General features: G+C 37.5%; 1 pseudogene; it reads right to left on the bottom strand.

The window, feature by feature from the left end:
- Positions 1-12356: 12356 nt before the first annotated feature.
- Positions 12357-13941, bottom strand: LOC149560961 (cytochrome P450 78A4-like; annotated as a pseudogene).
- Between the last annotated feature and the right edge of the window lie 270 nt (positions 13942-14211).

Here is a 14211-nt window from a genome sequence, read left to right as displayed (position 1 = left end):
ACCCAACTCAACCACCAAATCCTTAGATTTTTTTGGCACTCCTTGTTATAGATTTGGCAGTCACAGTAGGTTAAATAAATTGCACCCAAGATAAAATTATTAAGGCAACAAAAACACATGTGATCAGTACCTTTCCTTCCATAATTAATCATTTCCAGTTGTAGTTGGAGTGGGGTTCAACTAAAGGGGGTTATATTAAAGTGTATTTGTCATCTATCTTTGTCAATTTTATATATCTTGACAAATCCACTCCATTCGTCCTTTTTCAGAAATAATTAAGGCTCGCAATAGGAAGATCACAAAAGTAAATCCTCATGCAATCTTGCCAAAATTTAACTTTATGAAATAAAATCTATTGACCTTCCAGTCCATGTGGGTTCATAAAGGTGCGCCACCTATTGTAATGACTCATATGGCATTACGAGAAGTACACTTGCATTCCATCATCACTTGAGTTGATGATGGAGTTTGGCTGATATCCTCCCATTCAATTATTTGTGTGAAATTATGAAAAAAAATTCCAACTCATCTACCACTCCATTTCCTTCATGATAAATGCACAATCCACTTAGATCTCTTCACATCGTTCCATCAACTTGAAAATTTTGTCTATTGTCATTTTGATCATCCAGCTACTTCAGCCCTCTTCTCTAACAACTGTAATAATTAACATTGAATCACCCTCAATTGTTAACCTATTAATTCCTCTATCTCTCACAATTTTCATTCCCCATAGAACAGCCAAGGCTTCTTCTTCATTGTTTGAACCTCTTTTGTAGTTCCCAATATAGGAAACCACTAGTTCCCTCATACAATTGTGGAAGACACCCCTGATTGTAGTGCTTCCTGCCATGGCCGACCCATCAAAATTAAGTTTTATCCATGTTTTGGTGGGGGGGTGCCACACCATTCTATGCCTAGCCATAGCTTTTGAATCATTAAATTGTGTCACCATTGGGCCTAAGTCCCAAGAGGACGCCCACTTCATATCAAGTTTTCCCAGGGGGTTCGGGGGGAGGGGAGGGGGAACTTCCATCACCAGATCCCACTACATTCTCTTAGGAGTTTGATAACCTACTGGACCACTACCAAACTAATAGTGTCTTTGTCCCTAAAGATTTTTTTATTCCACTCCTTCCAGATTCTCCATGAGATGTATTGTGGGATTATTGTCCATAGATATTTGAGATATGGGTGATACGTTGACTCATCCCAATGAACAAATTTTTGTAAGCTTTCATTAGCACACCATTGGACCTCCCACAATGCAAAGACCTCCCTCCACACATCCGATGCAAAAGGGTAGTGGATGAGAAGGTGTGGGATAGATTCTGCATCTTGGTAACATAAAACACAACAGTTAGCTAGTTGAAACCCTCTCCTTTGAAGATTATCAATTGTGAGGATAGTCTCGTGTAAATTTGTCCACCAAAATAAATTTATCTTTGGTAGGATCCATGGCTGCCAGACCTTCCTCCAATCTCCTGAGCCACATCCCCCCTTAGACAACAAAGATAAGCTAATTTCACCAGGAAGACACTTGAGGGGGTAAGTCTCCAAACCAAAGAGTCATCCACTGGGGTGAAGGGAATCTGTTAACACTAAAGAAGATTTTGTGATTTTAGGGCAAGGCTTGTCCCAATAAACTCTTGATTTTGAATTCTTATCCATTGACGATCCGGGGTGATATAGCTCATCAAGATGTTTCTCTTTCTCTTTCTCTATTATTGTTTGGTATCTAGTCCTTGGTGGCATGACATGTTTTTGATCTTTGACTTGAAATAAATTGTAGGGTAGATGGTATGAGACTCTGGTATTATCTCAAAATATAAACTTTAGGATGACACAACTAGAATAGGTTTGAAAGTGAAGGAGAAGCTTTATGTAATGAAGATTATTGATACTAGAATCTATGTGATATGCATGAAAGTGAAGGATAGGCTTTCTATAATGAAGCTAATTCTAAGGCAACTAGCTCAATGGGTATGAAAGTGATTATGTAAATAAGGCTTTCCTTATGCTATTATGGGCGAGCACACCAAAAATTATCAAAGCTGAAGTGAATGCTAAATGAGGAGATGATTAATTCCTATCAAGTTAATCTATGCTATGATTTTGATGTGTACCTAACCCAAATAATGAGTGAGGAAGGGCCTATGATAGAAATATTCAATTTAGGACCCAAGTTATTAGCCTAGGTTTAATCCAATAATTTCGCCAGCCAATATGAGTATATAAGACCTAATTGGAAAGCATGGAGTATGCAAAGACTAAAATGAACCCTAGAAGATCGTAACTAAAGAATGGTTCCAAGAAGACTAAGATGACCTGTGCTTTAGATTCTTTGTATTATATGTGCAATAATAGTGATGAAATGTGCAAGACCTATAAGATCTATTCTACAATTAAAGAATTGAAAAACTCTAAATTATATGCCTTATTATATTTGCATTATATGTATTGAAAGAAACATAAAATTTAAGAGCTCTATAAGATCTATGCTACAATTAAAGAATTTTAAAAATAATGAAATGAATATAAATAAGAATATATTCTTATTAAGCTTCCCACATAACTGATTTCACATTTGAAGAATTAAAACAATTATTAAATACATACATAAGAAAATAAGTTCTTATTAAAAAAATTATTAGACCTATTCCACATTAGTAGAATTCAAACTATTCTTAAATAAAAACATTATTGCTAAAAAAATGTAATTAATTGCATATAGGATTTCATTTGTAATAATAAATAGAAACATAATTATAATCTAAAAAACATTAAATATGGTTAAGAGAAGGCTAAGAGGACAAGAGAAACACATAAATAATTTTATACTTTTGTTTTCTGATCAATAGTAAGAATCAATAGTGGCAATTAAAGTTGCACAAAGAATTGGAGGACAATGTAGGAATTCTTATGGCCCTAGATACAATGGTTGATTTTGTCCAAAATATTAAAGATAGTAAGAGGTTTTCTTATACTTGGAGTTAATGGTATTATTAATTGTTTTTACACTTGTGAATATTAAATATGTAAACTTTTATTTTAACTATTTATATATTATGAATAATGTTTCAATCATGTTGTGATATATTATTGAATGAAGATGAAATTAATCTAGTAACAATGATTTTGGTATCATTAATAACTAGCACTTGCATCTTTGCAATGTGCAAGGGTTACATCAATAGTCCTATATATTTTTGTAATAATTTGCCTAAGGGCAAAATTCACCCAAGAACTAAGAACTCAAACACAAGCACACAGTAGACCAAAGATGGATATGATCAATTAATCAGAGTATGTCCGAATACATTGCTCTGTTCAAAATGTGATGTTCAACACACTAGGAGTGTCTATCTATAAAGGCCTCTCAAGAAGCACCTAGAATGTCTCTAGAAACAACCAGAAGATAAGACAACTAAGCACCTTATCCAACATTCTAGATGAATGGATAAGAATGACAAAGTGTCATATGTATGTAGAAGATTCTTGTGTTGTAGACAACATGTGCTTAAAAGAGGTGTGGACCCTTGTGGTGTCATCAAGACAACTACAAGAGTGCACAAACTCCTAAGTGTCTCACAAATAAAATAATGCAAATTAAATAATGCATTAACCTAAGTAAACTTAAGTAAGTCTAATAAGTAAATACTTATTTACACCAACACTCCCCCTTAAGTGCAACTTAGTGGAATGCCCTTAAGCTTATGAAACTAGGATGAAGATGCATAATGGGTCCTGGCTACTAGGCCATATTAGGTACCCATGTACATAATGAAAATGCAATCTCCCATAAAGCAGGGAAAGAGGGAAAAGCTCATGGGAAAAACCCTCCCCAAAAAAGAGAGATAAAAGGGATGCATGGATGGATGGAGTAATGAAGACCCCCCCATTATGACATACACCCATGTATATACAAGAAAGAATGGAGAAGGACAAAACCTCCTATGAGGAAAAAGTCCCCCCCAAAAAGGAGAAGAAGGAGATGAGGTAGTCCCCCCCTCTTAAAAGTAATGTGTCGATCAGTGAAGAATGCTCCTATGTAGAAGCTGATCCATGACCTCTATATGATTTTCCTTCCTTTTGGAAGAAACAAGAGCAAGGGTACCTACAAGATGTGTCCCCTGGATGGAGAAGGAATTTCTATGCTGATTGGTATCTCTAAAACCTATTCAAAAGTCCCTGTGTCGATAGTGATGATGGCTTCCTCCAAAACTGCTGAAGAGAAGAGCAGATCGAACAAGGAAGGATGTAGAACTTGCTTTAGGAAACCAACAGTCTTCTCAACTGATGAAGAGACCTTCTGCAGATGCTGTAAAGAAGAATCCACAATCACACCAATCTGGAAGGATTGATCATGTAGAGCATGGAGTTGAGGGTCAATGTGGGCCCTCACAACAACTGTAGAAGACTCCTCAGCAAAGAGAAGTGAGAAATCATCATAAAAGTCTTCCATATCTACTGTGTGTGACTCCAAGAACAGAACTGAAATGTCTAGCAAGAAATCATCACCTGGAAAACCATGAGTACCCTGCAGTGTTGAAGTACATGAATCTGTCACTATGGAAAAAGATAGAATATCCACCTCAAAAAGAAGACGAATGTCATGAATAATTTCTTCCACATCTTCAATGTCAGACTCCACGAACAACTGTGCAATGTTTGAAAGGAAGTCTTCGCATGAAGGTAGAGTAGGAAGACATAAAGTATCTTGTTGCACTTATTCGAAAGCATCTGTGGCTAAAATAGGATCAGTTGAAGCAACAAGAGCTGGAGGTGTGATCTCATCTGAAGAGGAGTCAGCTACAACTAATGGAAGAAGATCTTCTGGGAATGGAGGAATAGTTGGATCTCCATAATGCTCCCAAAGATACATCCAAAAAACATATGGATCAGATGACTTAATTTTGATTAGCTTTTTCAGAACTTTATATTCCATATGTAAATAGAGAGTATGCCAAATGATGTCACACTGATCAAAAGTAAACTCAAGATCTGGTGCATAGGGCAGTACATTGTGCTAACGGAGATATCCAATACCAAGTTGACTCCATTCATGATAGTTGTGTGGGGTCAATTCAATCAAATATTCCTCTTCCATGATGGACCAATCAAAGAAACCTCCAAAAAAAATAAGGAACCCCCGTTGAAAAATATGCTATTGGCACTTGAAATCCACTTGGCAATTTAGGGCCTATTTTTGAAAGTAGTATTTCTATCTACAAAACTTATAATGTGATTGTAGATCTAGAAAGTAGAAAAAAAATATGCACTTTCTAAAAAAATGGAACCTGATTTGGAGTCCAGATGAGCCCGTACCAAGCATTTTAAGTGGCAAAATTTGAAATTTTGAAGTTGCAGAAAAAAATCAAAAATAGAGATCTCAAACCACCTACACCAATGTGTAGATCACGAAATCCTACCCCAAAACAAAAAAAAATTGCTCACAAAAAGGAGTCCGTATGAGGAAGATATCGTTGTTTGAAAATCATTGCTGCTGTTTTTTTTTTGAATCGCCGCCACACCTCCAAAAAATAAATGGCTCTAGATTTTGCCTCAGATGTCCGATTTGGATGAAACAAAATCTGATCTGGAGGTTTTTGGACGTTTTGAATGTGATGCAAATATCAGATTTGCACCAGTAACCTTCAATCTCCACCTGCAAAAAATCTCTCCTATGGCCCTATGGCCAAAAAAATTCTGAAAAAAATAGCAGAGATGTAGATGAAAAAAATGTAGATCTGAGAATTAAATGTACAGATCTGAAATGATCATACCAATTCTCCAAATCGGTCCTTCAGTGCTAGTTTGCAAAAAAAAATTTGCCTCACAATCGACTTTGGCCTAGGATAGGCAGCTTTGTAGCCAATTTTCACCAAATCAGCATTTTGGATGCAATGGCGAGGTCAAATCTACTGCTAGACACTTCCAATTTCTGCGATACTCCAGAGTCGGGCTGAGGTGATGAAGCAAGCGAGAGGTCTCGAACAGCTATGTGATGAGAAAATCTCTATGCTCTGATACCATGTAAGAATTTACCTAAGGGAAAAATTCACCCATGAACTAAGAACTCAAACACAAGAACACAGTAGACCAAAGAGAGAGAGAGAATATGATCAGAATAACAATGTATTCAATAACTGGTTCATTAGAGTACACTAGAAGTGCCTGAATATAAAGGCCTTAGGAGAGCTTCTAGAATGCATAGAAGTTAGCATCATGATGTGTCATACAACCAAGCACATGTCCACCATATATGGGTTATCCTCCATTAAGCACGGAAGTAAGTGCGGTGATGAGAGGATAAGCCTACAAGGGTGTGACACACAAAACAGTGTTGTAGACACCATGTGCTTAAATAGAGTTGCATACTCCTATGTTGTCTACATGACAACTCAAAAGGTGTGCAAACTCCTAAGTGTCTCACAAATTAAAATAATAAAATAATGCAAAATAATTAAATAATGCATTAACCTAAGTAAACTTAAGTAAGTTTAAATAGTAAAGTACATATTTACACAAACAATTTTTAATGACCTCAATATATTGCTGATGTAGAAGGTTTGCTTGTAATAATTTTTTTTTAAACTAAATAATTTGATGGAATGACTTCATCTTTTTTATCAATACATACAAGGCAATTACAATTTGTTTCAAGTGTCATTTGATTTAGGCAATTTTCTATATAATTGTATATGGATTTTTTGGATTAGTTTGTATTTTAGAGTACTTGTTGAAAGTAAAAGTGGGTTGAAAACATAGACCATCCATATATTTTACTCTAGACACACTTGTAAATGTCATTCCTTGCCTCCCTATTTTGCTAATGTTGAGTGTCGATCCCCCTATCTAGTTCCTCTAATAAATTCTTACACAAATTCACACTCACAATCTTAGACTATAATAGTTGGTGATGTAAAAAATCTTACATAAAATTTAGAAACAACAATTACTAGAATATTTTTCTTATGTAAAATTATTTTTTAGATATATTATATGTCTAATCTTCTTTTTAAATTAATATATGTCTTATGTTTAAGGTATGTGTTAATATTCAATATTTTCTAATATTTTGAGAAGATAATAAATTATAAATGAAAGTTGGGTAAAAAAATTAATTAATATTTGATTTTAAATTATAATTTATTATTAAAAAAGTAGAAATTTAAATTTTAAAAAATTAATATTCTATTTAACTTATATTGTTTAATATTTTATAATAAATTTAAAATAGAGTTGAGAACATTATGATGCATCATCACTTTTTTGCTCAGGATTCCTATATTTTTACTCTAGATGCTCTAATAGAGATTTAGCAACTAGAAAATTAATGAATAATTTTAATTTTAATATTAAGATCATTTACATATCAGGTGCTCCTTAAGAGAAACAATTACAACTTATTCAATCTCCTTTCGAACAATCACACTAGAAACAACAATTAGAAGACCAAGAGTCAACTTAGAATCCAATAATTTTAATTTCAAAAAAAGATCTATGTTTTATAATTAACAATATGTTATATTATTAATATATAAATTCTTTAATTAATAATAATAGATAACATTGACATTATAAAATATTTTTAAAAATATTTTTTTAATTATAAAAATGAATAACATTTCCATAGTCCTTGTTTGGAGCTCCTTTAATAAAATTGTACATAATTTTATGACAAATAGTATTGAGGGCCTCCTAGGTTTGGTGGCATTATAACTTTTATCAAATTTGGCAAAACTAATGAAGAGTAGTACCATCTTAGTTGTCAAATTTGGGATAGTGAATGGGCTATTGCAATATTGGATTGTTTCTAATAGTAGATTGATTCTTTCCTAAATTGATTATATCCTTTCTTGTAGTTGTTTCCTTTCCTGTAGCTTTATGCATATGGCACACAACTATATATGTGCCTATACAGTTTTATGTGAATACAAGAATGGAAAATATTTTTCTTTAAAAAATATTATTCTTTTATGGAGTTCCATGTAGACTTCTTCAGACAACTCTCCATGTAGAAAGACATTCTTCACATCAAACTGTTGTAATGGCCAACCCAAGTTTGTAGCTAGAGACAACAAGACTCGTATTGTAATGACTTTAGCTATAGGTGCAAATGTCTCTGTATAATCAATTTCATAGGTTTGGGTGTATCCTTTTGCCACCAGTCTTGCCTTAAAGTGTTCAATTGTACCATCCACTTTGTACATAATAGTATAAACCCACTAACATCCAACTAGTTTCTTTCTTGGTGGATGGTCAACAAGTTCCCAGGTATTATTTTCCTATAATGATTTCATCTCCTCATTCATAGTGGCTTTCCACCTTGTATTGGCTAAGGCTTCCTGCACATTGTTAGGAATAGATACAGTAGACAATTGATTTACAAATGACTGATTTGATTCTAACAAACAATGGTTAGACACATAATGACTCATAGGATATTTAACTTTACTAGAAAGTTTGAGTTCATATGTGGATTTAGGGATACCTCTGGTGAGACATTGAGGTAGCTATTTTCTAGATGGTTCAGGAACATCCTTGGTAAGTGATTGGTGTGGTGTGAGGGACTTGAACGGAGGTGGACCCACAACTTCGGTTTCTGGGTGTTCATCACTACTTTGATCCAAAGTTTCACCTACTTCTTGATTAACAGTTTCAAAGAGTTCCCCTTCTTCAAAGATATCCAAGCTACCCACATCTTTAGGGATGTGAACATCCACATCTTTAGAGTTGTTATCCACATCTTCAGAGATGTCTAAGCTACCTACATCTTTAGAGATGTGAACATCCACATCTTCAGGATGTGATCATCATACTCTAGAGTCTGAATTTCCTTCTAGTACTCTCCCTAAATTTTAGGCTCAAAGGAAAAATATATTGATTCTTCATGAAAACCTACATCCAATGTAATAAAAATTCATTGGGTTGGAGGATGATAGCATCGGTACCCTTTTTGATAAGTAGCATATCCTAGAAAGACACAGATTTGCAACACTCGAGGAGATAACTTTTTTGCATTGATGCTTATGGAGGTGTACAAAAGCTACACAACCAAAGACATGAGGAGGTAAATTTGGGACAGCTGAAGCAACAACCACCTTAATGAGAGCCTAGGATGGTGTCAGGAAATCAATAGTGCTAGAGGGTACCCAGTTGATCAAATATGTTGCAGAGGTAAGTGCTTCGCCCCAATAGGATAATGGCATATGGGTTTCTATCAGAGAAGCATGGACAACTTCCAACAAGTGATAATTTTTTCTCTTGGCTACCCCATCCTGCTGAGGTGTATTGGAACAAGTAGTTTGATGAATAGTTCTATGTACTTCCAAATACTGCTAAAGTTCAGAACTCAAATATTCGCCTCCATTGTCACTATGAAGAACTTGAACTTGTGCAATGGTACTGAGTACGAATCATGTTATAAATTTTTTGAAATAACAAGTTCACATCACTTTTAGACTTCATTAAGCATAACCAAGTCATACCAATACAATCATCAATAAAAGTAACAAACCAAAAGTGATCCACCCAAGGTAGTGACTTTGGATAGACCCCAAACATCAGAATGTATGATCATAAGTGGAACTAGACTTTTATTCAAAGTTCATGGAAAATAAGCATGATGGCTTTTTGCAAGTTTACAAACTTCACACCAAAAGCTAGAAACATCAAATTTTTCAAATAAACTAGGAAATAATTTCTTCAGGTAACCAAAAGAAGAGTGTCCCAAACGTCGATGCCATAACTAGATTTCAGATTTCTTCTTATCCCCCTCAAAGCCATCCATTGCTAGAGCTTGGTGTAGCTCGTCCAAACTCTTTGACACCAAGTCCAAGTAATACAGCTTCCCTTGCCTAACACCACAACCAATCATTTGCCTCATTTGGATGTCCTTAAACACACAAAAATTAGACCCAAAAATTATAACACAAAGTAAAGTAGTGGTGATTTGGGAAACTAACAACAAATTGTAATCCAAAGACAGAACCACTAAAATAGAGTCTAGATTGAAAGTATCTGTAGGAGGTAAGGATCCTTCTCTAATAACTGGGGTTAAAGAGCCATTGGCAATGGAACCAAATTTTTGTGAGGATAGTTTAAGGGATGAGACTTGTCTAGAATCAAACATCATATGATCTGTAGCACCAGAATCAATTATCCATGCACTATTAGAAATAAGTGTAGACATATTTAAAGACTTACCACCATTACCTGCCACTACTACTAATGCCGAGATCTATCCAACAACATTATCCTTTGTCTTTGTTTCAACAAATTTTGCAGTGGAGGTCTTCTTGGAATTCTTCTTCTATGAATTGCGGCTACGATCCCACCATTTTGGATACCCAACAAGTTCAAAGCAGTGACTTTTGGTATGACCAATTTGATTGCAATGGGTGCATTTGTAGGTGGATTTATTAGCACCATTAGTGATCTTAGGTAGGTTTTGAGGAGGCCTATTCCAATTAGATTGGTTTCAAGTCACCATGGCTAAAGCTTCAATCTTTTCTGGTTCTCCAATCATTGTTGTGTGTCGAACAGATTCATGACGGACCAATGCATAACATGCTTCTAATTTGGGAATAGGATCCTTTTTCAAAATTTCACCACAAACTTGTTCAAAGTCATCATCTAATCCAACAAGAAAAATATGCACCCTTTGCTGTTAAATTGATTTTTGGTAAGATTCAACATCATTCTCACTTTCCATGATCACTTTATCACGATGATCCAACTCACCAAAAATCTTGATTAATTCTCCATAATACATAAAGAGTATTCTGCCATTCTGTTTGGCAAAGAAATCCCTCTAATTCAAGACAAACACCTGCAATTCATCTTCTCCATCATAAAAAGCCTTAGAAAGATCTTTCCAAATATCTCAAGCGGTGGGTAAGTGAATGTATCGCTTCATAATTTCTAGGGACATAGATATCAATAGCCATCTTTTGACCTTTTGATTGTCTGCATACCACTTCTAATATCCATCATCCTTCTCGATAGGTGGTTATAAGTTACCACAAATGAAAAAAAGTTTCTCCTTCTCAGCAATATGCATCTCCATGATTTGAGACCACAAATCATAGTTTGTTTCATCGAGTGTAATCCCTACTTTGAATGATGAACCTTTGGATTGAATAATAATAGGAGCAGATTTGCTCTCAAATGCTTCCGAATCTAAATTGGCCATGGTTCAATTAAGGGATACAAATGATTCAAGCTTCAAAGCTCTGATACCACCTTGAAAGTTACATAAAACTATACAGGTACATATATAGTTGTGTGCCATATGCATAAAGCTAGAGGAAAGGAAACAACTACAGAAAAGGAAACAATCAATTTAATAAAGAATAGTTTAGGAAAGAATCAATCCAATACTAGAAACAATCCAATATTGCAACATGGGATACTCCCGGCAACATCAAATCATAGGTAAAAGAAAATGGATCTCTGAAACATTTAATTTTATCTCTTGCCTTGCTTATTCTCCATCGCAATTGTAATTTATTTGTTGATGGTGTAGATACCCTCTCTTTTGGGGCTTTCGTGAGAGCAAAGCATACCCTCATTTCAGATCCTCAACAACACCACCATTTGGGTGGCTAACTTACAAACTCCCATAAAATACATGCCTCGTCTTTTCTTTCTGTCTAAATTTGGTTATCTCACTGTCTCTGACTTGCAAGGAGAAGCCATTTGGTTGAGTACTGATAATCAACAAACACAGGCATCCATGGTTTCCATGCTGAACACTGGTACACTTATGAGACTGTGTGAGCATCCTCACACACTCTAATGCCGAAAAATAAAAGAACAGGTGTTTGTATAATAAATACTGCACAGGAAATCAAATAACTTCATCCGTAGCAAATTCAGTTGCCCCATTGAAATTTCTGCGACCAAAAAGTGTTGGCATTCGGAGAAAATTAAAACACGATGCGAGTGATCTTACTTATTTTCCCTTGCACGAAATCATTTAATTTACTTATTTGCACTTGCACAAAATCATTTAATTCTCTGCAGTCTGAATTACTCGGGGAAAATTAACAGAGCGGACAGGAATTTCTCTTAAACTCGTTCTTCATTATTAATAGATCAAAAAGTTCCCTGCATAGGATCAGTGGGAACGTTGAGAACTCCCACTACATACATCAAAAATTGTTCTGGCTGTTACATCGGGCAAACGCGACACCAACTACTCACAAAATTGAATCTTTCAAGGCCGGAACAGTTCACTGTGCCCAGAATTCACACAACAATCACACTTGTAAACGAAAAGCAAACCATTACATATAACCGGGGGACGCCATACTCAAGGCCGAGAAAAACAGAAGACTCATTTCTGATCAGAGCTCATTGAAATCTACCCTGACGACAGGAACGGCGCGAAGCGGGTGCACCATCTCGCAGGACAGCTTCAGCACCTCGGACAAGTCGACAGGGTGCTGCTCGTGTTGAACCCATTGGAAATGATGCAGCAGTTTGGCAAACCAGAGGTGAACGGTAGAAAGACCCAGAGCCTTTCCAGGGCACACCCGGGGACCCGCCCCAAATGGTGCAAGCCTCAGATCGTTCCCCAACACGTTCACATTCTCACCTCCCTCCGAGCCGAGGAATCTCTCCGGTCGAAACTGGTCGGGGGAGTCCCAAATGAGCGGGTCATGTGTTATCGACCACATGTTCACCATGGCCGTGGTGCCCGCCGGCACGCAGAACTTACCATCGGCCAGATTGGTGTCCCGAGTGGAGAGCCTGGCCCATGATAGCAGTGGCCCGGATGGGTGCATTCGCAGCGTCTCCTTCACCACCGCCTGCAGATATGGCAGTTTGCATATGTCCGAGTCCATCACGCTCCTGCTCTTTCCCACCACAACGTCGAGTTCCTCCTAGACCTTCCTCTGAGAAAACACAATGATCAAAGTCAAGAGCAAGGGAAAACAAAACACAACGGGGAACAAGATTCAATATGCAATCTTTGTTCTACAAGATGCGACCTAGTTTTTATCATACCCAGAGAACAGAAATAATGTCTTCGTCGTCAAGCTTGTCTTCTCCGTTGAGAGACAAGAGAACATCTACAAAATCGGAGTCGGCGGTGTTGTGATCTTTATCTTTGACCCGGTGTTCTTCGATGATGTTCTTCACGAAGCCTCTCTCACGCGTGGGACAAGGGCTTTGCAGCGGGAGTGGATGCGGAGGGGATCGAGAAATCTCAGCCAGGGAAGATGGTCGGCCCAGTTGAAAACCCCAAGAAGCTCGAATCCCTCCTCTACCATCTCTCTCAGATTCTTCACTTCCTCACTCTCACCACAGATATCAAACCTCCGCCCGAAAACGTCCCCCATGATGTTGTTCAACGCTGCCGCTTGCAAATGGCGGCGCAGCTGCACAACGCCGCCGGAAACATACTCGTCGTGAATGTTGTTCAGCATGACGATAGAATCGGCTTGGCGTCCGGGTTCGTGGGCTGCAATCCGTCGAGGAGCGAAGAGATGGGTGGCGGAAATCCGGCGGAGCATTCTCCAGTATTCACCGTTTGGAGCAAAGCCGATCGCTCGTCCAAACATGAGCTGCTGGGCGGACTGTTTGAGCGGGCTGTCAGAGAAATTAACAGAGCTGAGCACGAGTACGAGCCAGCTGAGCGAGCCTGCGATGGGCGAGGCCGCGGCTCATATCGATAAGGCTTCCTATGATGGGAAACCCTCTCGGCCCAGGAATGGCGGCGCCGCCCTTCTTTCTTGCAGCCCATGCACATCCTCCGGGACTCAACCATGCAACCACGACGGCGCAGGCAGCCAGGAGCAGGATTGCGGTGTAGAGCGGCCATGCAGAAAAGATCATCATGTCCATGCAGCCACGTCCATCGTTGGCAAATACGGGAATGGCATAATAGAGCCACCACCCTACTCGTCCGCCGTCAGAACTCTCCATTTCAAGAAGAAGCGAAATGACAAACTCAGAGAAGAAATAGTAGGACCTTGGAGAGTTCAAGGCGAACAGCAGATGTGGTTGCAAATAAGGGTGAGGAGCAGACCGTTTTATAGAGCTTCCAACAGCACGCCCAATGGACAAGGAGAGAGAAAGGTGGGGCGCCCATTGCAGCACAACCGTCCATTTTTTACTTTTGAAATTTCCTTTTTTGGGAGGAGCAATAAACATGGGAATTAAGGCGGGCCGCGGCCATTTCCAATCCCTTTTGCC

Source organism: Cupressus sempervirens, chromosome 4 (genome assembly GCF_028749045.1).
Source record: "Cupressus sempervirens isolate cs-2001-9-10 chromosome 4, ASM2874904v1, whole genome shotgun sequence".
NCBI lineage: Eukaryota > Viridiplantae > Streptophyta > Pinopsida > Cupressales > Cupressaceae > Cupressus > Cupressus sempervirens.
This window is presented reverse-complemented; position numbering and strand designations above follow the sequence as displayed.